Raw genomic sequence first — 26,137 nt, 5'->3', positions numbered from 1 at the left:
ATTGTGATAGCAAGTATTCCATTCTGGAACATGATATGTTCCATTCTAAAATGTGATATGTTCCATTCTGGAATGTGATTGTTCCATTCTAGAATGTGATATGTTCCATTCTAGAATGTGATATGTTCCATTCTGGAATGTAGTATGTTCCATTCTGGAATGTGGTATGTTCCATTCTGGAATGTGGTATGTTCCATTCTGGAATGTGATTGTGATAGCAAGTATTCCATTCTGGAATGTGATAAGTTCCATTCTGGAATGTGATATGTTTCATTCTAGAATGTGATAAGTTCCATTCTGGAATGTGATTGTTCCATTCTAGAATGTGATATGTTCCATTCTAGAATGTGATATGTTCCATTCTGGAATATAGTATGTTCCATTCTGGAATGTGGTATGTTCCATTCTGGAATGTGGTATGTTCCATTCTGGAATGTGATTGTGATAGCAAGTATTCCATTCTGGAACATGATATGTTCCATTCTGGAATTTGATTGTTCCATTTTAGAATGTGATATGTTCCATTCTAGAATGTGATATGTTCCATTCTGGAATGTAGTATGTTCCATTCTGGAATGTGGTATGTTCCATTCTGGAATGTGGTATGTTCCATTCTGGAATGTGATTGTGATAGCAAGTATTCCATTCTGGAACATGATATGTTCCATTCTGGAATTTGATTGTTCCATTTTAGAATGTGATATGTTCCATTCTGGAATGTAGTATGTTCCATTCTGGAATGTGGTATGTTCCATTTTGGAATGTGGTATGTTCCATTCTGGAATGTGATTGTTCCATTCTAGAATGTGATATGTTCCATTCTGGAATGTGATAAGTTCCATTCTGGAATGTAGTATGTTCCATTCTGGAATGTGATAAGTTCCATTCTGGAATGTGATATGTTCCATTCTGGAATGTGATTGTTCCATTCTAGAATGTGATATGTTCCATTCTAGAATGTGATATGTTCCATTCTGAAATTTGATTGTTCCATTTTAGAATGTGATTGATCCATTCTAAAATGTGATATGTTCCATTCTGGAATGTGATTGTTCCATTCTGGAACGTGATATGTTCCATTTTGGAATGTGGTTGTAAGGTTAGTTTTACCATTCTGGAATTGTCTGCAGCATCCACTGTGGCCTCGCCCCCCGAGTCTGCAGCAGCATCCTCTTCTTCAGAGGCGTCGCCGCCCGAGTCTGCAGCAGCATCCTCTCTTTCTGTGGCGTCGCCGCCCGAGTCTGCAGCAGCATCCTCTTCTTCTGTGGCGTCGCCGCCCGAGTCTGCAGCAGCATCCTCTTCTTCTGTGGCGTCGCCGCCCGAGTCTGCAGCATCCCCTGTGGCGTCGCCGCCCGAGTCTGCAGCATCCCCTGTGGCGTCGCCGCCCTAGTCTGCAGCAGCGTCCTCTTCTTCTGTGGCTTCGCCGCCCGAGTCTGCAGCAGCGTCCTCTTCTTCTGTGGCGTCGCTGCCCGAGTCTGCAGCAGCGTCCTCTTCTTCTGTGGCGTCGCCGCCCGAGTCTGCAGTAGCGTCCTCTTCTTCTGTGGCGTCGCCGCCCGAGTCTGCAGCAGCGTCCTCTTCTTCTGTGGCGTCGCCGCCCGAGTCTGCAGCATCCCCTGTGGCGTCGCTGCCCGAGTCTGCAGCAGCATCCTCTTCTTCTGTGGCGTCGCCGCCCGAGTCTGCAGCAGCATCCTCTTCTTCTGTTGCGTCGCCGCCCGAGTCTGCAGCAGCATCCTCTTCTTCTGTGGCGTCGCCGCCCGAGTCTGCAGCATCCCCTGTGGCATCGCCGCCCGAGTCTGCAGCATCCCCTGTGGCGTCGCAGCATCCCCTGTGGCGTCGCCGCAGCAGCATCCTCTTCCTCTGTGGCGTCGCCGCCCGAGTCTGCAGCAGCATCCTCTTCTTCTGTGGCGTCGCCGCCCGAGTCTGCAGCATCCCCTGTGGCGTCGCCGCCCGAGTCTGCAGCAGCGTCCTCTTCTTCTGTGGCGTCGCCGCCCGAGTCTGCAGCAGCGTCCTCTTCTTCTGTGGCGTCGCCGCCCGAGTCTGCAGTAGCGTCCTCTTCTTCTGTGGCGTCGCCATCCGAGTCTGCAGCAGCATCCTCTTCTTCTGTGGCGTCGCCGCCCGAGTCTGCAGCATCCCCTGTGGCGTCGCCCCCCGAGTCTGCAGCAGCATCCTCTTCTTCTGTGGCGTCGCCGCCCGAGTCTGCAGCAGCATCCTCTTCTTCTGTGGCGTCGCCGCCCGAGTCTGCAGCATACAGAAGAAGAGGATGCTGCTGCAGACTCAGGCGGCGACGCCACAGGGGATGCTGCAGACTCGGGCGGCGACGCCACAGGGGATGCTGCAGACTCGGGCGGCGACGCCACAGAAGAAGAGGATGCTGCTGCAGACTCGGGCGGCAACGCCACAGGGGACGCTGCAGACTCGGGTGGCGACGCCACAGGGGATGCTGCTGCAGACTCGGGCGGCGACGCCACAGAAGAAGAGGATGCTGCTGCAGACTCGGGTGGCGACGCCACAGAAGAAGAGGATGCTGCTGCAGACTCGGGCGGCGACGCCACAGGGGATGCTGCAGACTCGGGCGGCGACGCCACAGGGGATGCTGCAGACTCTGGAGCAGGGGGCTGGCGCAGCTCCGGAACAAGGGATAGCTGCGCTGGCCCAGCAGGGACGGAGGGTTGCTGCACACCAGCAGTGACGGAGGGTTGCTGCACGCCAGCAGGGACGGAGGGTTGCTGCACGCCAGCAGGGACGCTGGGGAGCAGAGACGCTGGGGGGTGGAGACTCTGAGGCGCTGGAGAGGACAGGCCAGGTGGCAAGGTGACCCAAGGAACGATGTGGTCGTCTGCGTTGACGACTGGACCTCTGGTTGGCGCTCCGAGGGCCTCCCAGAGCCAAGCGGGTGCCCAGGTAGGGGTTTTGGGTTGGTGCTGGCTCAGGAGTGGCAGGCTGCTGGCTAGCTGGCTCCTTGCTAGCAGTCTTAGATAACTGATAATAAAAGTACTTCAGCAAAGTCATCTGAGCTGGAATGTCCAGAGTGGAAGCCGAATGGCAGTGCTGGTGGTTGGCAAGCTTGGAGGCCTGGCTGATCGAGGTCCCCCCAGTGCCAGACGGGTTCCTTGAAAACAGTTTGTCTCTGCTGGGTCCATTACTGGTTGGATCGTTCTGTCAGGCTCGGGGAAGCAGGAGTGGACCCAAACGCAGAGGCCGGAATGCAGATATGATGAAAAACTCTTTTAATTGTGGATGGTCACGGACAGGTAAACAGGGCTGAACAGAACTAGCAGAAGGAACAACACAAAACGATCCAACAAAGACTGAACAGAAAACCCGAACTTAAAGAAACTGAACTAACAAGGAGATGAGGTGCAGGTGGGGAGATGGGTGGAGAACTCGAGAGGGGAATGAACATACAGGGAGCTGATTGGCTGAGGACACACAGGGAGCGGGGCAGGGCTGACGAGGCTAACACAGGGCAGGTGTGGGGAAGACAGCAGGGCAGGGCTAACGAGTCCAAATGCAGGGCAGGTTTGGAGGAGCACATGAACACACAAGGGAAACAGAAGAAAAACCCAGAAAACAAACTCAATGCCATCTATACTAACCCATCCAAAACCAAGCACAAACACAAACCCAAGCACACAACCCAACAAACTAATGATTCAATCCTCTAAAAGCCACCACCCAAATCATACAAGAAAACCCTATGAACTGAGGGACTAAACAGACGTGCAAAACCAGGAGACCCCACAGAACACAACATAAGACCAAAAAAACACCCAAAGTCCAGGCAAGATGTGACATTAAAGGGTAGAGAGGAAAGAAGATGAAGCTTGGATGGGAGAGGGAGGAAGATTTAAGTAAAAAAAAAAAAGTTGACAGGAGAAAGAGAGATGAGAGGAAGGGTGGAAATGAAGGAGAATTAGAGACAGAAAGGAGGGATGGTTAAAGGAAGATAGAAATGCTCTTATCCATGAATGATAGTAAGGTTAGAGAGTGACAAGAAAAAACAATGGATGGATAGCAGAAGAAGGAAGAAGAAAGAAAGAAAAATCAAGTGAAGAAGGATGGGAGAGAACCCTACTTCCCATCCATGAAGGATAGAAAGGATGGAGAGAAGTTGAAAGAAACAAAAGTTGGATAGGAGAGAGAAAAACTAAGTTTAAAGATACAACAGTGGAGGATGATAGAACAAACAGAGGGATTAAGGAGAGAAAGGATAGAGGGGAAGATGGAGGAGCCGGATAGGTAGAGGGTGGAATGGTATAGGAAACAAGATTAAAGATAAGAAGCATGGAGATGTAAAGGATAGAAAATAAAAGAAAGGGTGAAGAGAAAAAGGAAGGAATGTGGAGGATGAAAGGAGTATGAAAGGGAAAGTAAGAAGAATGAAGGACAGGAAGAAAGGAGATGTTAAGGGTGGAGGATGAAGGAGAGAAAGATGGAAAGGCTTGAGAATCTAAGAATAAGAGATGAAGGATAGAAAAAGTGGAGGAAAATGAAGGAAGATGAAGAGAAAGGGTGGATGCTTCAAGAATCAAGAAAAAGAATAGTGTAAAGGTAGGAGATGAAGAACAGGAGGAATGGAAAACAAAGAATGAGTTGAAGGAGATGGAGGGTGGAGAGGTGAAAGAGAAAACAAAAGAGGGGAAGAGTAGATGAGTTAGGGAGCAAGGTGGAGATTGAGAGAGTGAATGAGTAAAGAAATGAGAGAAAGGCCAGAGAGATACAGGAAGAATAATGAAGGATAGGAAGAGTTGAGGGGAGAAGTAGGCAGATGAAAGACAGGAACATAAAGAATGAATTAAAGAGATGATGTTGAGAAATAGAGAAAGGAATATGAAGAAGCAAAAGAAAGGGAAATGAATAAGAGGACAGGGGGAAATGTAAAGGATAGAAGATGACAGAAGAGAGGTGGATGGGAGAGGGAGGAAGATGTAGGAGAGGAAAAGTTGATGAGATACAGGGAGATGAAGAAATGAAGGAAAAAAGTACAGGAAGGTGGAGATGTATATAATGATGAAAAGAAGGGTGGATGGTTAAATGAAAGAAGAAAAATTCCCTTCCATCCATGAAGAATTGAAAGGATGAAGAGATAAATGAAAAAAAGATGTAAGGAAAGGAAGGAAAATGGACAGGAAGGATGGCAGAGCAAGGTAGAGAAAAAATGGAGAAGGTGGAGAGGTAAAAGAAAAAGGAAGGAAAAGAAAAGAGAGGCTGGGTAGATGGATAGCAGAGGAAGGAAGAAGAAAGGAAAATCAAGTGAAGGAGGATGGGAGAGATCCCTATCTCCCATCCATGAAGGAAAAATGATGGAGATGAAGATGGAGAGGAAAAGTAGTGGAAGAAGAGATGAGGGATAGAAAGGTACAGAGTTGGACAAAAGGAGGATGGAAGGATCATTGGGGAAAGAAAGAGGGTGGGTAGGAGAGGAAGGATAAATATAATGAAAGATAAAGCAGGTGGAACAGTAAAGGAAGAAGATGAGGGATAGAAAGGTGGAGAGGCAGAGGAAGGAAGTGGAAGGAACATTTAAGAGAAAGAAAGAAAAAGACAGGAAGAGTAGAGGTGTAAAAGAGAGAGGGTGAGAGAAAAACTAAGTTTAAAGATAAAACGGTGGAAGATGATAGAATATAAAGGAAAGGAAAAGTGGATGAGTGAAACAGGGGGATTAAGGAGAGAAAGAATAGAGAGGAAGATGAAGGAGCAGGATAGGTAGAGGGTGGAAAGGTATAGGAAACAAGATTATAGGAAGCGCAGAGATGTACAAGATAGGAAATATGAGAGAAAGGGTGAAGAGTGAAAGGAAGGAATGTGGAGGATGGAAGGAGTATGAAAGGAAAAGTAAGAAGAATGAAGGAGAGAAAGAGTGGAGGTGTTAAGGGTGGAGGATGAAGGATAGAAAAAGTGGAGGAAAATGAAGGAAGACAGGGTGGATGGTTCAAGAATCAAGAAAAAAAATAGTGTAAAGGTAGGAGATAAAGGACAGGAGGAATGGAAAATAAAGAATGAGTTGGAGGAGATGGAGGGTGGAGAGGTGAAAGAGAAAATATGAATGAGAGGAAGAGTAGATGAATTAAGGAGCGAGATGGAGAGTGAATAGGTAAAGAAATGAGAGAAAGGCCAGAGAGATACAGGAAGAATGATGAAGGATAGGAAGGGTTGAGGGGAGAAGAAGGAAGATGAAAGACAGGAACATAAAGAATGAATTATAGAGATGATGAGAAATAGAGAAAGGAATATGAAGAAGGACAGGGGGAAATGTAAAGGATAGAAGATGACAGAAGAGAGGTGGATGAGAGAGGGAGGAAGATGTAGGAGAGGAAAAGTTGAGACAGGGAGATGAAGAAATGAAGGGAAAAAGTACAGGAAGGTGGAGATGTAAATAATGATTAAAGAAGGGTGGATGGTTAAATGAAAGAAGATAAAAAAAATCCCTTCCATCCATGAAGAACTGAAAGGATGAGAGAAAATTAAGGAAGATTAAAGATACAAACAGTAGAAGATAGAATATGAAGGAAAGGAAAAATAGATGGGTGAAACATGGGGATTAAGGAGAGAAAGAATAGAGAGGAAAATGAAGGAGCAGGATAGGTAGAGGGTGGAATGGTATAGGAAATAAGATATAAGATAGGAAGCATGGAGATGTAAAGGACAAGAAAATAAAAGAAATGCTGAAGAGGAAAAAGGAAAGAATGTGGAGGATGGAAGGTGGAGACGTGAAAGAAAACATGAAAGAGAGGAAGAGTAGATGAGATGGAGAGAGTGACTGAATAAAGAAATGAGAGAAAAGGATGATGTCTAAAGGAAAAAAGTAGAAGATTGAGAAAGATGTGGGAGACGAACAGTTGAGGGGAGTGAGAGGGAGAAGGACCTGAAAGGTGGAGAGGTAAAGGAGAGGGAGGAAAATTACAGATACAGTTGAAAGAAGGTAAAGGAGAGAAAGGATGGAGAGGAAGAAAAGATGAAGGAGCTGGATGATAGAAGGTAGAGCGATATAGGAAACAAGATTGAAGTTAGGAAGTGTGGAGATGTAAAAGAGGAAAAAGGATAGAAAGGGTAGAGAGATAAATGAAGGAAAATGGAAAGACACAGGAGAGGTTGGGTGGAAGAAAGGAAGATGAAGGAGTAGGATAGGTAAGAGAAAAGAGTGAAAGGTTCAAGAGGAAAAGGAAACAATGTGGAGGATGAAAGGAGTATGAATGGGAAAATAAGAAGAATGAAGGACAGGAAGAGAGGAGATGTTAAGGGTGGAGGATGAAGGAGAGAAAGATGGAAAGGCTTGAGAATCTAAGGATAAGAGATGAAGGATAGAAAAAGTGCAGAGGAAAATGAAGGAAGATGATGAAGAGAAAGGGTGAATGGTTAAAGAAAAGTGAAGGTAAAAGTAGGAGATGAAGGAGGGGAAGGGTGGATGAGTAAAACCAGAAAGATGAAGGACAGGAGGAATGGAAAACAAAGAATATGAGTTGGAAGAGATGGAGGGTAGAGAGGTGAAAGAGAAAACATGAATGAAAGGAAGAGTAGATGAATTAGAAACGAGAGAAAGGCCAGAAAGATACAGGAAGAATAATGAAGGATAGGAAGGGTTGAGGGGAGACGGAGGAAGATGAAAGACAGGAACATAAAGAATGAATTAAAGAAATGGTGTGTTGGAGAAATAAAGAAAGGAATATGAAGGATGGGGAAATGTAAAGGATAGAAGATGATGGAGAAGGGAGGTGGCTGGGAGAGGGAGGAAGAAGCAGGACAGGAAAAGTTGACAGGAGAAAGGGAGATGAAGAAATGAAGGAAAAAAGGACAGGAAGGTGGAGATGTAAATAATGATGAAAAGAAGGGTGGATGGTTAAATGAAAGAAGATAAAAAAAAATCCCTTCCATCCATGAAGAATTGAAAGGATGAAGAGATAAATGAAAAAAAGATGTAAGGAAAGGAAGGAAAATGGACAGGAAGGATGGTAGGGCAAGGAAGAGAAAAAAATAGAAAGGGTGAAGAGGTAAAAAAGGGAAGGAAAAGAAAAGATAGGCTGGGTAGATGGATAGGAAGGAAGAAGAAAGGAAAATCAAGCGAAGGAGGATGGGAGAGAGCCCTACCTCCCATCCATGAAGGAAAAATGATGGAGATGAAGATGGAGAGGAAAAGTAGTGGAAGAAGAGATGAGGGATAGAAAGGTACAGAGTTAGACAAAAGGAGGATGGAAGGATCATTTAAAGGGAAAGAAAGAGGGTGGGTAGGAGAGGAAGGATAAATATGATGAAAGATAAAGCAGGTGGAACAGTAAAGGAAGAAGATGAGGGATAGAAAGGTGGAGAGGCAGAGGAAGGAAGTGGAAGGAACATTTAGGAAAGAGAAGGACAGGAAGAGTAGAGGTGTAAAGGAGAGAGGGTGAGAGAAAAACTAAGTTTAAAGATAAAATGGTGGAAGATGATAGAATATAAAGGAAAGGAAAAGTGGATGGGTGAAACAGAGGGATTAAGGAGAGAAAGAATAGAGAGGAAGATGAAGGAGCAGGATAGGTAGAGGGTGGAAAGGTATAGGAAACAAGATTAAAGACAGGAAGCATGGAGATGTAGATAGGAAATAAAAGAAAGGGTGAAGAGTGAAAGGAAATATGTGGAGGGTGGAAGGAGTATGAAAAGGAAAGTAAGAAGAATGAAGGAGAGAAAGAGTGGAGATGTTAAGGGTGGAGGATGAAGGAGAGAAAGATGGAAAGGCTTGAGAATCTAAGGATAACAGATGAAGGATAGAAAAGTGGAGAGGAAGATGAAGGATGAAGGATGAAGTATATGTATATATATGTGTATATATATACATATATATACACACATATATATATACACATACATACATACATACATACATACATACATACATACATACATACATACATATATATAAAGGTGGAACGGTGATCAAGGAAGATGAAATATGGAGACTGAACTGGTAAAGACACAAGAGGAAAGGTAGATGTGAAAGACTGAGAAAGATGCAGGAGAGGAAAAGTCAGCAGGAGGAAGAGTGAGAAGGAGAAGAGGAGAGAGAGTGACTGGTTAAAGGAAACAAGATCAATAAGAATGAGAGGGTCCTACATCTCCCATCCATGAGAGAAATGAAGGGTATGGAGGAAAAATAAAGTTGAAAGAGATGAAAGTCAGATGGATAAATGAAGGAAAATAAAAAGGTAAGAAAAGTTTGATAGTAAAAGGTTGGGAAATGAAGGAGATGAAGAGTGGAGATTTAAAGTAAGGAAGATGGAGCAAGAGATCACTGAAGGAATGGAAGGGAGGAGATGTGAAGGACAGCAGATGACAGAGGAAGAGTGGTTAAAAGAAGGTAAAGGAATGAAGGTGGATAGGTAGATAAAAGATAGGAGAGGGGGGAAGAGGATGGATAAGGAGTTATTAGAAAGGAGAAAGAAGAGAGATGGGAGAAGTGGAAAGATGAAGGAGAGGAGGGTAGATGGAAGATGGAGATGTAGATGTAGAAGGATGGAAAGGTAAAGGAGAGAAGTAATGGGGGAGGAAGAGTTGATTGATAAATGAAAGAAGATGGTGAGAGATGAAGGTACATAAAAGAAGATGAATGATAGAAGGGAGAAGAGGAAGGGTGGAGAGCTAGAAGAGAAAGATCATGGAGAGAAATAAAAACCAAAAGGATGGGTGGATGGTAGAAGGAGGACACAACAGATGGAGAAAAGAACAAAGTTGAAATAGACAGAAGGTGGATTGAGAGAGAAAAATGGAGAGAAAGAGTGAAGAAGATGAAAGATGAAAAGGGTTGAGAATCTAAGGATAAGAGATGAAGGATAGAACAAGTGGAGAAGAAAATTAAGATGATGAAGAGAAAGGGTGGATGGTTAAAGAATCAAGAAAAAGAATAGTGTAAAGGTAGGAGATGAAGGAGGAGAGGGGCGGATGGGTAAAGTGAGAAAGATGAAGGACAGGAGGAATGGAGAACAAAGAATGAGTTGAAGGAGATGGAGGGTGGAGAGGTAAAGAAACGAGAGAAAGGCCAGAAAGATACAGGAAGAATAATGAAGGACAGGAAGGGTTGAGGAGAGAAGGAAGAAGATGAAAGACAGGAACACAGAGAATAAATCATAGAAATGGTGTGTTGGAGAAATAACTAATAAAAATAAGAATGAAGGACAGGAAGAGTGGAGGATGAAGGAGAGAAAGGGTGGATTGGAGAAGGAGATGAAAGATGGAAAGGGTTGAAAATCAAAGAATAAGAGATGAAGGATAGAAAAAGTGGAGAGGAAAATGAAGGAAGATGATGAAGACAAAGGGTGGATGGTTAAAGAATCAAGAAAAAGAATAGTGTAAAAGTAGGAGATAAAGGACAGGAAGGATGGAAAATAAAGAATATGAGTTGAAGTAGATGGAGGGTGGAGAGGTGAAAGAGTAGATGAGTTAGGGAGTTAGATGTAGAGAGTGAGTGGGTGAAGAAATGAGAGAAAGACCAGAGGGATGGATAGGAAGGGTTGAGGAGAAAAGAAGAAAGACAGGAACATAAAGAAAGAATTATAGAAATGAAGTAGTTGAGAAACAGAGGAAGGAATATGAAGAAGGAAATGAATAAGAGGACAGGGGGAAATGTAAAGATAGACGGAGAAGAGAGGTGGATGGGAGAGGGAGGAAGAAGTGGGAGAGGAAAAGTTGATGAGAGACAGGGAGATGAAGAAATGCAGGAAAATTAAGGACATGAAAGTAGATCAATAAACAGAAAAACAGTAAAGACAGAAGATTAAGGAGGGGAAGGATGGACGGGTAAAACAAGAAAGATGAAATAGAGGAGGAATGTAGAATAAAGGTTAGGAGTTAAAGGAGATGGAAGGTGGAGAGGTGAAAGAAAACATGAAAGAGGAAGAGTAGATGAGTTAGGGAGTGAGATGAGATGGAGAGGGTGACTGAATAAAGAAATGAGAGAAAAGGATGATGTCTGAAGGGAAAAAAGTGGAAGAGTGAGAAAGATGTAGGAGAGGAACAGTTGAGGGGAGTGAGAGGGAGAAGGAAGTGAAGGGTGGAGAGGTAAAGGAAAAAAGAGGAAAATTACAGTTGAAAGAAGGTAAAGGAAAGAAAGGATGAGAGGAAGAAAAGATGAAGGAGCTGGATGATAGAAAGTGGAGTGATATAGGAAACAAGATTAAAGTTAGGAAGTGTGGAGATGTAAAAGAGGAAAAAGGATAGAAAGGGTGGAGAGGTAAATGAAGGAATGTAGGAGGAGGATGAGAGGAGCATGGAAGGGAAAAATGGAGGAGAGGAAGAGTGGAGGGGAGATGAAGGGATGGATAAGAGAGGAAAGAAGAAGACAGAGGAACATGAAGGATTTAAAGGGTAGAAAGGAAAGAAAAATGAAGCTTGGATGGGAGAGGGAGGAAGATTGAGGAAAGAAAAGGTTGACAGGAGAAAGGGAGATGAGAGGAAGTATGGAAAGGAAGGAAGGAAGAATTAGGGAAAGAAAGGAGGGATGGTTAAATAAAAGATAAAAATTCCTCCCATCCATGAAGGATAGAAGGGATGGAGAGAAGTTGAAAGAAGTTGGATAGGAGAGAGAGGGAGACGGAGGGGAAAGAAGTAAGATCAAGCAGAAGAGTGGAGGGGAAAGGAAGGATGGTGAAAGAAAGGAAGAACATCCAAGAAGATCTTCCTTCAATCCATGAAGGATAGAAAGGCTCAGAGAAAAACTAAGTTTAAAGATACGACAGTGGAAGATGATAGAATATAAATGAAAGGAAAAGTGGATGGATAAAACAGGGGGATTAAGGAGAGAAAGAATAGAGTGGAAGATGAAGGAGCAGGATAGGTAGAGAGTGGAGTGGTATAGGAAACAAGAATAAGGACAGAAAGCATGGAGATGTAAGGGACAGAAAATAAGAGAAAGGGTGAAGAGGAAAAGGGAAGAATGTGGAGGATGGAAGGAGTATGAAAGGGAAAATAAGAAGAATGAAGGACAGGAAGAGTGGAGATGTTAAGGGTAGAGGATGAAGGAGAGAGATTGGAGAAGGAGATGAAAGATGGAAAGGGTTGAAAATCAAAGAATAAGAGATGAAGGATAGAAAAAGTGGAGAGGAAAATGAAGGAAGATGATGAAGAGAAAGGGTGGATGGTTAAAGAATCAAGAAAAAGAATAGTGTAAAAGTAGGAGATAAAGGACAGGAAGGATGGATAGGTAAAATGAGAAAGATGAAGGGCAGGAGGAATGGAAAAAGAATATGAGTTGAAGGAGGTGAAGAGTGGAAAGATGAAAGAGAAAATATGAAAGTGAGGAAGAGTAGACAAGTTAGGGAGTGAGATCTAGATGGAGAGAGTGAGTTGGTGAAGAAATGAGAGAAAGACCAGAGAGATGGATAGGAAGGGTTGAGAAGAAAAGAAGAAAGATGAAAGACAGGAACATAAAGAATGAATTAAAGAGATGATGTTGAGAAATAGAGAAAGGAATATGAAGGAGGAGGAAAAGGAATAAGAGGACAGGGGGAAATGTAAAGGATAGAAGAAGACAGAAGAGAGGTGGATGGGAGAGGGAGGAAGATGTAGGAGAGGAAAAGTCGATGAGAGACAGGGAGATGAAGAAATGAAGGAAAAAAGGAGGGTGGATGGTTAAATGAAAGATGATAAAAAAAATCCCTTCCATCCATGAAGAATTGAAAGGATGAAGAGGTAAAGGAAAAAAAGATGTAAGGAAAGGAAGGAAAATGGACAGGAAGGATGGCAGAGCAGGTAAAAAAAGGAAGGAAAAGAAAAGAGAGGCTGGGTAGATGGATGGCAGAGGAAGGAAGAAGAAAGGAAAATCAAGTGAAGGAGGATGGGAGAGAGCCCTACCTCCCATCCATGAAGGAAAAATGATGGAGATGAAGATGGAAAGGAAAAGTAGTGGAAGAAGAGATGAGGGATAGAAAGGTACAGAGTTCGACAAAAGGAGGATGGAAGGATCATTTAAAGGGAAAGAAAGGAGGGTGGGTAGGAGAGGGAGGATAAATATGATGAAAGATAAAGCAGGTGGAACAGTAAAGGAAGAAGATGAGGGATAGAAAGGTGGAGAGGCAGAGGAAGGAAGTGGAAGGAACATTTAGGAAAGAGAAGGACAGGAAGAGTAGAGGTGTAAAGGAGAGAGGATGACAGAAAAACTTAGTTTAAAGATAAAACGGTGGAAGATGACAGAATATAAAGGAAAGGAAAAGTGGATGGGTGAAATAGAGGGATTAAGGAGAGGAAGGATAGAGAGGAAGATGAAGGAGCAGGATAGGTAGAGGGTGGAAAGGTATAGGAAACAAGATTAAAGACAGGAAGCATGGAGATAAGATAGGAAATAAAAGAGAGAAAGGGTGAAGAGAAAAAGGAAGGAATGTGGAGGATGTAAGGAGTATGAGGGAAAGTAAGAAGAATGAAGGACAGGAAGAGTGGAGATGTTAAGGGTGGAGGATGAAGGAGAGAAAGATGGAAAGGCTTGAGAATCTAAGGATAAGAGATGAAGGATAGAAAAAATGGAGAGGAAATGTTAAAGAATAGTGTAAAGGTAAAGTTAGGAGATGAAGGAGGGGAAGAGTGGATGGGTAAAATGAGAACGATGAAGGGCAGGAGGAATGGAGAACAAAGAATGAGTTGAAGCAGATGGAAGGTGGAGAGGTGAAAGACGAAAGGATGAAGGATGGGAGAGAGCCCTACCTCCCATCTATGAAGGATAGAAAGGATGGAGAGAAGTTGAAAGAGACAAAAAGGTGGATAAGCGAGAGAGGGCGACAGAGAGGAAAGACGTAAGATCAAGCAGAGGAAGGGTGGAGGGGAAAGGAAGGATGGTGAAAGAAAGGAAGAAGATCCAAGAAGATCTTCCTCCCATCCATGAGGGATAGAAAAGTCAATAAGTTGAGGAGGAAGAGCAAAGGTCATTAGGTAAAGGAAGTAAGGTGGAAGGAAAAGGAAAGAAAGTGATGGTGAGAGGGTGGATGGTAGAAGTAGGAAGGTGAAGGATAGAAATTTTGGAGATGTGAAGGGAGGAAGATGGAAGAAAAAAGGTGATTAAGAAAATAAAGGGTAAATGAGAAAGATAAATGAAAGATAAAGCAGGTGGAGCAGTAAAGGAAAAAGATGAGGGATAGAAAGGTGGAGATGTAGAGGAAGGAAGTTGGAAAGAGCATTTAAGAGAAAGAAAGAAAAGGACAGGAAGAGTGGAGGTGTAAAGGAGAGAGGGTGAAGGAGAGAAAGGGTGGATTGGACAAGGAGATGAAAGATGGAAAGGGTTGAGAAAAGGATAAGAGATGAAGGATACGAAGAAACAAGAGAAAGACCGGAGAGATACAGGAAGAATGATGAAGGATAGGAAGGGTTGAGGGGAGAAGAAGGAAGATGAAAGACAGGAACATAAAGAATGAGTTAAAGAGATGATGTTGAGAAATAGAGGAGAATATGAAGAAGAAGGAAAAGGGAGGGAAATGAATAAGAGGACAGAGGGAAATGTAAAGGATAGAAAATGACAGAGAGAGGTGGATGAGAGAGGGAGGAAGATGTAGGAGAGGAAAAGTTGATGAGAGACAGGCAGATGAAATGAAGGAAAAAAGGACAAGAAAGTAGATCAATAAACAGTCAAGACAGAAGATTAAGGAGGGGAGGGATGGATGGGTAAAACAAGAAAGATGAAGGAGAGGAGAAATGTAGAATAAGAGGATAGGAGTTGGAGATGGAGGGTGGAGAGGTGAAAGAAAACATGAAAGACGAAGAGTAGATGAGTTAGGGAGCAAGATGTTGATGGAGAGAGTGACTGAATAAAGAAATGAGAGAAAAGGATGATGTCTGAAGGAAGAAAGTGGAAGAGTGAGAAAGATGCAGGAGAGGAACAGTTGAGGGGAGTGAGGGAGAGAAGGAAGACAAGGGTGGAGAGGTAAAGGAAAAAGAAAATTACAGATACAGTTGAAGGAAGGTAAAAGAGAGAAAGGATGGAGAGTAAAAAGGGAGGAGAGAAAGAGTTGGTGGGAAAGAAAGGGAGACGGAGAGGTCAAAGAATATCAAGGATAGGAAGTGGAGAGTAAATAATGAGATGAGAAAGAAGAAGGACAGAGAGGAAAGGAGGGAGAATGAAGGCGAGAAAGGATGGATGGAGATGAAAGATGGAAAGGGTTGAAAAAAGGATAAGAGATGAAGGATACGAAGAAACAAGAGAAAGACCGGAGAGATACAGGAAGAATGATGAAGGATATGAAGGGTTGAGGGGAGAAGAAGGAAGATGAAAGACAAGAACATAAAGAATGAGTTAAAGAGATGATGTTGAGAAATAGAGAAGAGAATATGAAGAAGAAGGAAAAGGGAGGGAAATGAATAAGAAGACAGGGGGAAATGTAAAGGATAGAAGATGACAGAAGAGAGGTGGATGGGAGAGGGAGGAAGATGTAGTGAAAAGGAAGAGAGAAAAGTAAGAAAATGAAGGAGGAAGAGTGGAGGATGAAGGAGAGAAAGGGTGGATGGTTAAAGAATCAAGAAAAAGAATAGTGTAAAGGTAGTAAAGGTAGGGGATAAAGGACGGGAAGGTCAGATGGGTAAAACGAGAAAGGTGAAGGACAGGAGGAATGGAAAATAAAGAATGAGGTGAAGATGAATGATGAAAGATGGAAAGGATTGAGAAGGAAAGGATATGAGATGAAGGAAAGAAAAATGAGGGAGGATGAAGAAAAGGAAGAGTGGATGTTAAAGACAGTAGATCAAGCAACAGAATAGCGTAAAGGTAAAGATAGGAGATAAAAGAGAGGAAGGGTGGATGGGTAAAACAAGTGAAAAAATGGAGAGGAGGAATGTAGAATAAAGGATAGGAGTTAAAGGAGATGGAGGGTGAAAGAGGTGAAAGACAAAACATGAAAGGAAAGAGGAACAGTAGATGAGTTATGGAGCAAAATCAAGGTGGACAGGTGATTGAAGGAGATGAAAGGTGGAAAGAATGAACAGGTAAAGAAACAAGAGGAAAGGTAGATGTTTAAAAGGGAGGAAGTTGAAGACTGAGGAGAGATAGGTCACAGAGAGAAGAAGGACAGCAAGGGTAGATGAGTGAAGGAGGGAAATGAAGGAGAAGAACAGTATAAGGTAAGCGAACGATGCTTCCCTGCCTGTTGGAGCTAGTCAGACGGTAGCGTTGTTGTCTTTGCCGTCACCGTCTGCCTTCGTCTTCTTTGTGAGGCTCAAGAATTGCTTTTTTCCTCCACCTTTCTCCTCCTTCTGCAGCTGACAGAAAGTTTGAAGGTGCCTCCACTTCCATTTCTGCAAGCAGCATCACCACCCTGGACTCTCCTATAAATGCCAAAAAGACAGAAATATACAGGAAGTGTTAAAAAATAAAAAAAGACAGAGAGACAGAGCCAGACATCAATATTAGATTTAGACTTTGCACCTCCACACAGGTGTTTTCACTTATTCTTGAAATGATTAGGTGTAGAGGGAGATTTCGGTCAAACAAGCTCTATACACAGCCAGAGTCCAGAGAAAAAAAAGACATCGCAGTAGGAAAAGCACAGGTGTAATGTGGCTGAATTAAATTTAGCTGATTTGGTTTCAATGTCCCAATATTGTGTGTGCTGGCTCACTGTCACACTGTTGGCACACTTAGCAGGAACAGAGCCATCGTTAATGTTATTAGCAACACAAGTCAAAATGTCTGCTGTGAAAACGGCCCATCAGGAAAAAATCATTAAAATCTCCTGCCAACATTTTACTAAAGCACAGGCATCTCTTAACATTATTATCTTAATTCACATAACTTTTAAATTTTGTGTGAATATGAAGAAACAAACATTGTATTGTCATGTTTGAGTAACATGTGTTTCAGTCCATTCACTTGTGGAGGAAGTATTTCCTGATCCTTTACTCAAGCAAAAGTAGCAATACTGCAATAAAATAAGAATACTGTACACCAGTACAAGTAAAAGTCCTGTATTAATTACTAAGTCATATTACCAGAAAAATATAGGCTACTTTAAGTATGAAAAGTAAAAGTACTCATACATGTAACATGCAGCATTTTAGTGTTGCTGGTCAAGATGGATCTAATTTTAACTATTTTATATACTGTCGGGTGGTTTAATGTATTGTACAATGAATAATATTTTATATGGTGGAGTAAGAATATAACATTTTCTATTATAGTGGAGTGGAAGTATAAAGTAGCATAAAATAGAAATGCTGAAGTACAGTACTGCACTACAGTACTTCAGTGTGTGATCTCCACCACTGAACTCATCTAGCAAACTAAAACATATGTTTAGTCCACTGCATTTCATAAATAACCTACTAAAATCTTCCATAGATTTATAGTTTAGGTAACATTATTGCATTTTGTGTGTGTGTGTGTGTGTGTTTATTTAAATACTGCAAAAAGCAACACCACAACACCACACCTATTCCTGTCAGTGGTAAATGAGTTTGTTGGGAAATCTAGATCAATTACAGTGCAGTTTTTATACGGTTGAGATGAAAGAATATATATGTGAAATAAAATAATAATAGAAAATAAGTGTTAATAGAAATAAGATGAGTAAATTACATGATTTAAACTAATATGAATTAGGCTTTTCACATAAACATTGGTGGTTACGCAGTATACTTTCAGTCAATGGGTCAACAGCAGCAGAAAAAAAAATCTGTTTTAGGATCTTGAGATTTAATTAAATGTCACAGTGCACACAATAAATATATGTCACAAACTGGAGAGAAACCCTGTTTCAATCATGAAATCAATCCTGTATTTAATGCATATCAATTAAAATATGCAATAAAGTGTATTTTGGGCTATTTGGGGGTTGGTTGGGAGCAGATTCTTACACAGACTGACATTATTTTTTTAAGAGAGGCATTAACTTTAGTTATCAAACTGTATGAAAATCCATATGCTTTCCAGAAAAAGACAACATTTAATTAATTTGAAACCTGAGGCAAATACAAAGACATGAGAGAAAAAGTAAGCTGTCCCAGATAAGTGCAATCCTAAATTACAGTCAATGTTTGCCCAAAGGTTTGCCATCTTCAAACGAGAAAATCTTACCATGCTTCTCCCGCTGTGTCTACTCTCCATGTGTATCAACCCAACAAAGATCCCATCGAATATGAAGAAACAGATGACTGAAGATTTGAAGATATATTCCCACTGAAAAAAAACTGCCTTTCAGTTCAAGATCTGAGTGAAACTGAGTGGACTGTGTAGAATTTTTACATTATGATAATGTGCTGGTAGTTCTAGAATTCGCATATATTAGAATGCTCATTATGATATTCTGGTGACACACATTCCGTCTTACAGCACAGAAAATGCTGCTTTTAAAACATTTTACTGTCAGAAAACATATAAACTCTTGTGCTGCTGTTTGAAGCAGAAGTGGGAACATGACACTGTTGAGCAAGTCACAAGTAGTCAAGTCTTGACGCTAAAGTCGAGACAGACATGTTCAAGCCCCAGAAAACAAAAGCCACATAATGAGCTCATGTGTTTGTGTGACATTTTAAGCTCAAGACACATTTCAGTCCAGTCTATTTGACTGCAACATGCATAAAAATGCTTCTTTTTACATAAAATCATTAAAAAAAAATCTTTATATTATCATTTGACATTTTTCTCTGTTGCTGGTTTAAAAAACCCTACACACCTGTCATTTTTGGTTTGTGTACACACAAAAAAAGAAAATTAAGACTATGCACAGTAAACTATTTTTAGTTGAAACACCAAACTATTGCTGACACACTGCATAACTTTCAAATTCACTATAATACACTCTAGTCTTCTTGCTTATGGGCAGTAATTTTGACAAAACCATGCTGTACATAAGATTATTATCAACTATCCTGAATAAAAGACTCAGGCTGTTTGTTCTACAGTTCATCATTTTACACTCATGCAGTCCACGTTGTTATGTTTGCATAAAGCATCACCTGAAAGCCACTGTATTATGTTTATATTTGACATTTCAGATGCTGTAGACTTGATTCTTGGCCAAACCTAAGTATTGTTTATATAAATCTGTTGTATTACATGCCATCAGGAATTTAGAAACTACTGGGATATAAATTCAATCAAATTCATGTTTGTTATACAATAAACAAATAAGGAGTTCATAGAAAAGTGTCAATAATTATTCAAATGAAATGTCTCTGTAATCCTTTAGAGCAAGAAATAGTCACAAACAGAGAAAAGCATAAGGCACTGTGGACTAAAAATGGATTCTATCATAATCATTAAAATTAGTACAGAAAACAATGTAGATATGCCAATGTGATTATTTATTGTAGAATCAAACAATCATCATTTTTTATAATTTCTGTGTTCATTCTCCCTGTTGGTCACACTGCCCTAAAAGAGAAAAAGAATAACATTAAATATGTGAAAATACAATCAACATTTAATAGAAATATCTGGTAAAGCGTCTTGACATTATTGACTGATCGATTGACTGAACACAGAATCACAAATGAGCGAAACTTACAAGAAATCCTTTCATTCTGTAGATTTTGGCAAAAGGCGATTCCTCCACACAACCCAAAACACTGCAAGGTGTGTCCACATGTGGAAACCCCTCAACTACCTGAAGGGGGGGAGGGAAACATCACCATGAATATGTAGAGAATAAAATGCTGAAGATGAAGTGTGAGGAGCCATGCTTACATTCATTGTCCAGTGTGTCTGAAAGGCTGTCCAGTTCCCTTTTCCCTCCTGGGCTCAGTCCATATGACCAGTGCTGACAGCAGACCTGTGGCACCACTGAGCCCAGAAGCAGCAACCACAGTGCCAGGGTTTGCATAGCCATTCTGAGGGGGGAAAAAGCTTTATATTACACATATAAGCAGGTCAGTAATCTTCTTATTTTTCTTAATCTAACCCCAAATACTGTCATAGTCCTCAGTTTTAGATTACACATGCCCAGATTTATGCATCACATCAGTGAAGTTTTTACCTTCTGTGCATAAGGCAAGCTGCTTCTCTGATTTGTTCTTGGCTGCTGTCCTTTGTGGATGCTGCTGCTGCTGCTGCTGAGCATTTTCCAAGGTTTATATGCTGCTTCCTTTCTTGTCAAAAGCCCAACACTTCACTGCAGGGGGTCACAAAGTGGGATTAAGCAACATTTACTGGTAACCCGCAGAGCTATTAAAAAGATTACAGTGTGTGATTTTTGTCCTTCCACAAAAAGAACAAGTGTCATCATCAGACCAGCTGTGTGTATGGCCGTGAAGTACCTCCAGTCGTTTTCCAATCCTTGCTGATAAACCAAAGATTCACAAATTAATGACAGAGAAAAAGACGAGGTGATAAAGACTTACTCTTCTTCATAGCAGTTTATTTATAACAGTCATTTATGGAAATATATTTCCATGGTCGAGTGCAATAATCATACTCAGGGAGAACTACACCGCCCCCTGTCTCAAACAAAAAAAAAAAACAACCTCTGCCCCATATTGCATTCAGAGAGATGTATTAAAATAAATAACCATAGCTCTTTGTGATTTTCACACTCATGGTGAAATACACAATATGATTGCCTTCATCATTCATTCTCACAGGCTGGGTACCTACGATTGAACTGAGTGAATAGTATTGCATCGGAGCAGCTTTGAGCTACAGCTAAAGAAACTTCACCAGTCAAAGGCGAGGATAGCTCTTCACACATGCAAACAGACAATGTCCAGTAAGAACTGAAGTGAGATTGTTCCTTAACAAAACATCTGCCCAATCTATTAATAGTGATTTTTTTTTTTTTTTTTTTTGGAAGCACTGGATTTGATTTACATAAGATAACAAGCATTAAACATTTTTGGTGAAAAGATATAACATGTTACAAATCAAATATATACTTGTACAAATATGTTCAAAAGCATGATTAAGTGATATACGTCATGTAAATGGAACATGTTTTCAGGCAAGTCCACAACTTGTGAACACGGCCTTCTGTTAAAGCACACCAAGTTGGATTATTTTCTCACAATGGGATATGAGGAATAATGAATGTCGTACATAAATATTACAATAAGTAGTGACCACAGTCAAACGCATGCAACTGTGGATCTCTCACACACCGGATTACAAAAAAAAACAAAACAAAAGAGGTAGATTCACAGAGCGCAAAACGAGGGAGAGCTTTTTAAGAACACAATATTCAAAAGTAGGAAAAGAGAAACCTCACAGCTGTAAATCATGTATTGCATACCCAAGCTGTGTTTGAAAACTAGCCTGTCGCATAGTTTTATGGTGCATTAACAGCACGTCTGGCCTTTGAGACTGTGCTGTTGTATGGCTTTGGCTTGCATTGCTTCCTTTATAGTGTGTTGTATCCAGCAAAAGTAAGTTACATACTTAAAGAGGAACGTATAGCGTGACAGTTATTGGTAAATGACCCCTTCAGTTTCTGCTACAGCAGCATTCAGTGAAGCTCAGTACTCTGAACTTTACTGCAAAAGTCTGGTTTTTGACTCCCATTAACATGTCAAGTAATATGAAATGAATATAAGTTATGCAAAAACATTAAATGAGTATAGTCGTTGGATCGCATCCAGACACATCTACATACACTAGGAACATTATTTTGTTTTGGTGATATATGTAGCTGAACATTTTAAAACATCCTACCATACAAACATACATGGACAACCCTGGATAAATTCTAGTGCAAGATATTTAAAGCTAATGTAACATAGGTGGAATGCCAGGGATGTGCATACAACTACCTGTGCTGTACACAGGTATAGAGAGATTGATAGTAGGGGAATATACTGTAAGAGGAACTGAGTAATAAAGAAGCCATCTGTGTCCAGACCGGACTTGTAGGCGTGTAACCGAGTTATCTGACACTCTGGGACATGTGCAGCGGGGTCAGCATCTCTTCAAAAATGGCTCCTTTCACGTTGGATCCTCTCAGGTTTGCTTCTTGTAGATCACAGCCAGACAGGTCGCAGTTCTGCAAAGACGCAGCAGGGACGTAACAGTAAGACAGGAAGATTACATGAACTGGTGAAAAGCTTGTAATGTAAGTGGAAAACTGTAATGTATTATGAATGTCGTACAAAAGCCTGTTTAAAAAGTGTTCACACACTTGCTGGCAATTTCATACAAGTGTCATGGTGAAGTCCTGTTGCCTTATGGAAGCTTTCAGTTGCTTGTGTAAAGCTTGACATTAAGGGTTAAAATGTCAATGTCATTTTATCAAAGAAAGAATAAATGTCATTTGATTCATAACAAACAGTTAACATTTAGTTCAAAAAGTTTTTTCTTCAAGAAGAAATGGTTTGGCAGAAAATTAAAGGAATAGTTCAACATTTTGGGGAATACACTTTATCACAGACAACTTAAGGCACAAAAGCAATTGAATTCCAATACAAATATAAATATCAACTTCATTGTACTCATTAATTGGTTATTTACTTATTCAACTCTATGCAAATTTAGCTTAAATTTTGGGGATCCTGCTACTGGGCTATCAGTAGGGAAATTGTTTGGGGGAAAAAAAAAAAAAAAGAGGGATTCAGTTCAGGCTGACTTATGTTCAGAGTCAAGTAATCTATCAATTATTTTTACAATTGTTTAGTCTACAAAATGTCAGAAAATAGTGAAAAATGCACAGCACAAGTTCCCCAGAGCCCATGTTTGCACATTGCTCGTTTTTTTTCCAAACAGTCCAATCCCCCCCAAAACTCTTCAACTTACACTGATATAAAACAAAGGAAAGCTTAATGTGTGAAGGGCTGGAAACAGAGAATGTTTGGTATTATTTCTTGATAAATGACTATAACAATTGATTTATCATCAAAATACTTGATACTTGATGAATTTTCTTTCAGTGGTGTAGTGGATTCATCTTAAAAACATCTGTAGGACAATTATTCAGATCTGCTTTGTTGCCCCATGATAAACACTAACTGTCATCTGCGTCAACATGTCTGTTTAAATGAACATTTTTAGAGATAATCCCTTCCGATAGCCTTGACTTAAATGTAAAGGATAGAAGATGATGGAGCAGAGAGGTGGATGGGAGAAGGAGGAAGAAGGAAGAGAATTTTTTTTTGAATTTTTAAAAACACCTTTATTTATCTAGTCATCAGATCAACAAAGCATTAAAAAAAACAACACCACCAGATTCAGCCCAGCATGCGTCCAAAGCAGAGCTCCTCCTTATCAATGGAGCACAGAACATTTTTATAACACCACACAGAGACAAAACAGTCCAGATCATTCATCAACCTGTAATAGTTGTGATCAATTTTCAGTCTGCTTGTTATCATTCTGATCAGTATGGTGATAACATCAAAGTCCAAAGAACCATTTATCTTGTTCTTTCTGCTGATATAAATGGCCATCTTAGCTTGGCCCAACAGAAAGTTGAACAACTGGCACTTATCACGAGTCCTCCTCGAGAGGTAAAGGAAAGGGAGGAAAATTACAGATACAGTTGAAAGAAGGTAAAGGAAAGAAAGGATGACAGGAAGACAGAAGAGAGGTGGATGGGAGAGGGAGGAAGATGGAGGAGAGGAAAAGTTGATGAGAGACAGGGAGATGAAGAAATGAAGGAAAATTAAGGACAGGAAAGGAGATCAATAAACAGAAAAACAGTAAAGACAGAAGATTAAGGAGGGGAAGGATGGACGGGTAAAACAAGAAAGATGAAATAGAGGAGGAATGTAGAATAAAAGGATAGGAGTTGGAGATGGAGGGTGGAGAGGTGAAAGAAAACATGAAAGTGAGGAAGAGTAGATGAGTTAGGGAGTGAGATGAGATGGAGAGAGTGAGTTGGTGAAGAAATGAGTGAAAGACCAAAGAGATGGATAGGAAGGGTTGAGGGGAGAAGAAGGAAGATGAAAGACAGGAATTATAGAAATGGTGTGTTTGAGAAATAGAGAAAGGAATATGAAGAAGGAAAAGGAAGAAATGAATAAGAGGACAGGGGGAAATGTGAAGGATAGAAGATGATGGAGAAGAGAGGTGGATGGGAGAAGGAGGAAGAAGGAAGAGAGGAAAAGTTGATGAGAGACAGGGAGATGAAGAAATGAAGGAAAAGGGACAGGAAGGTGGAGATGTAAATAAAAAAGAAGGGTGGATGTTAAATGAAAGAAGATTATAAAAAATCCCTTCCATTCATGAAGAATTGAAAGGATGAAGAGGTAAAGGAACAAAAGATGTAAGGAAAGGAAGGAAAATGGACAGGAAGGATGGTAGGGTAAGGAAGAGAAAAATAGAGAAGGTGGAGAGGTAAAAGAAAAAAAGAAAAAAAAAAGGAGAGGCATGGTGGATGGATGGCAAAGGAAGAAGAAAGGAAAATCAAGTGAAGGAGGATGGGAGAGAGCCCTACCTCCCATCCATGAAGGAAAAATGATGGAGATGAAGATGGAAAGGAAAAGTAGTGGAAGAAGAGATGATGGATAGAAAGGTACAGAGGAAGGAAGTGGAAGGAACATTTAAGAGAAAGAAAGAAAAAGACAGTAAGAGTAGAGGTGTAAAGGAGAGAGGGTGAGAGAAAAACTAAGATAAGATAAAGATAAAACGGTGGAAGATGATAGAATATAAAGGAAAGGAAAAGTGGATGGGTGAAACAGAGGGATTAAGGAGAGAAAGAATAGAGAGGAAGATGAAGGAGCAGGATAGGTAGAGGGTGGAATGCTATAGGAAACAAGATTAAAGATAGGAGATGTACATGTGATAGGAAATAAAAGAAAGGGTGAAGAGGAAAAGGAAGGAATGTGGAGGATGAAAGGAGAATGAAAGGGAAAGTAAGAAGAATGAAGGAGAGAAAGAGTGGAGATGTTAAGGGTGGAGGATGAAGGAGAGAAATTGGAGAAGGAGATGAAAGATGGAAAGGGTTGAAAATCGAAGAATGAGAGATGAAGGATAGAAAAAGTGGAGAGGAAAATGAAGGAAGATGATGAAGAGAAAGGGTGGATGTTAAAGAATAACATAAAAGTAAAGTTAGGAGATGAAGGAGGGGAAGGGTGGATGAGTAAAACCAGAGAGATGAAGGACAGGAGGAATGGAAAACAAAGAAGAGTTGGAGGAGATGGAGGGTGGAGAGGTGAAAGAGAAAACATTAATGAGAGGAAGAGTAGATGAATTAAGGAGCGAGATGGAGAGTGAATAGGTAAAGAAATGAGAGAAAGGCCAGAAAGATACAGGAAGAATAATGAAGGACAGGAAGGGTTGAGGGGAGAAGAAGGAAGATGAAAGACAGGAACATAAAGAATGAATTAAAGAGATGATGTTGAGAAATAGAGAAAGGAATATGAAGAAGCAAAAGAAAGGGAAATGAATAAGAGGACAGAGGGAAATGTAAAGGATAGAAGATGACAGAAGAGAGGTGGATGGGAGAGGGAGGAAGATGTAGGAGAGGAAAAGTTGATGAGATACAGGGAGATGAAGAAATGAAGGAAAAAAGGACAAGAAAGTAGATCAATAAACAGTTAAGACAGAAGATTAAGGAGGGAAGGGATGGATGGTTAAAACAAGAAAGATGAAGGAGAGGAGGAATGTAGAATAAAAGGATAGTTGGAGAAGGAGGGTGGAGAGGTGAAAGAAAACATGAAAGAGAGGAAGAGTAGATGAGTTAGGGAGCAAGATGTTGATGGAGAGAGTGAATATAGAAATGAGAGAAAAGGATGATGTCTGAAGGAAGAAAGTGGAAGAGTGAGAAAGATGTAGGAGAGGAACAGGAAAGGAAAAAGAAAATTACAGATACAGCTGAAAGAAGGTAAAGGAGAGAAAGGATGGAGAGGAAAAGGGAGGAGAGAAAGAGTTGGTGGGAAAGAAAGGGAGACAGAGAGGTAAAAGAATATCAATGACAGGAAGTGGAGAGTAATGAGATGAGAAAGAAGAAGGACAGAGAGGAAGGAAGTTGGTGATAGAACAAATGGAAAGGAAAATGAAACAAGAACAGGTAGAGTGGAGAGGTGTGAGGAGGATTAAGAAGATGAACAGAGAGGAAAGGAGGGAGAATGAAGGAGAGGGAGGGTGGATGGAGAGGAATGGAGATGAAAGAGCAATGGTGGAGAGACAACTAATATAAAGGCTGGAGAGATACAAGAAGAATGATGAAGGATTGGAAGGGTTGAGGGGAGAAGAAGGAAGATGAAAGACAGGAACATAAAGAATGAATTAAAGAGATGATGTGTCGGAGAAATAGAGAAAGGAATATGAAGAAGGAAAGGGAAG

At 41.0% G+C, this 26,137-nt stretch overlaps 1 pseudogene; it reads right to left on the bottom strand.

The window, feature by feature from the left end:
• Positions 1–19,258: 19,258 nt before the first annotated feature.
• On the bottom strand, positions 19,259–21,926 carry LOC137193076 (progonadoliberin-1-like; annotated as a pseudogene).
• Between the last annotated feature and the right edge of the window lie 4,211 nt (positions 21,927–26,137).

This window comes from Thunnus thynnus, chromosome 2 (genome assembly GCF_963924715.1).
Source record: "Thunnus thynnus chromosome 2, fThuThy2.1, whole genome shotgun sequence".
Lineage (NCBI taxonomy): Eukaryota > Metazoa > Chordata > Actinopteri > Scombriformes > Scombridae > Thunnus > Thunnus thynnus.
This window is presented reverse-complemented; position numbering and strand designations above follow the sequence as displayed.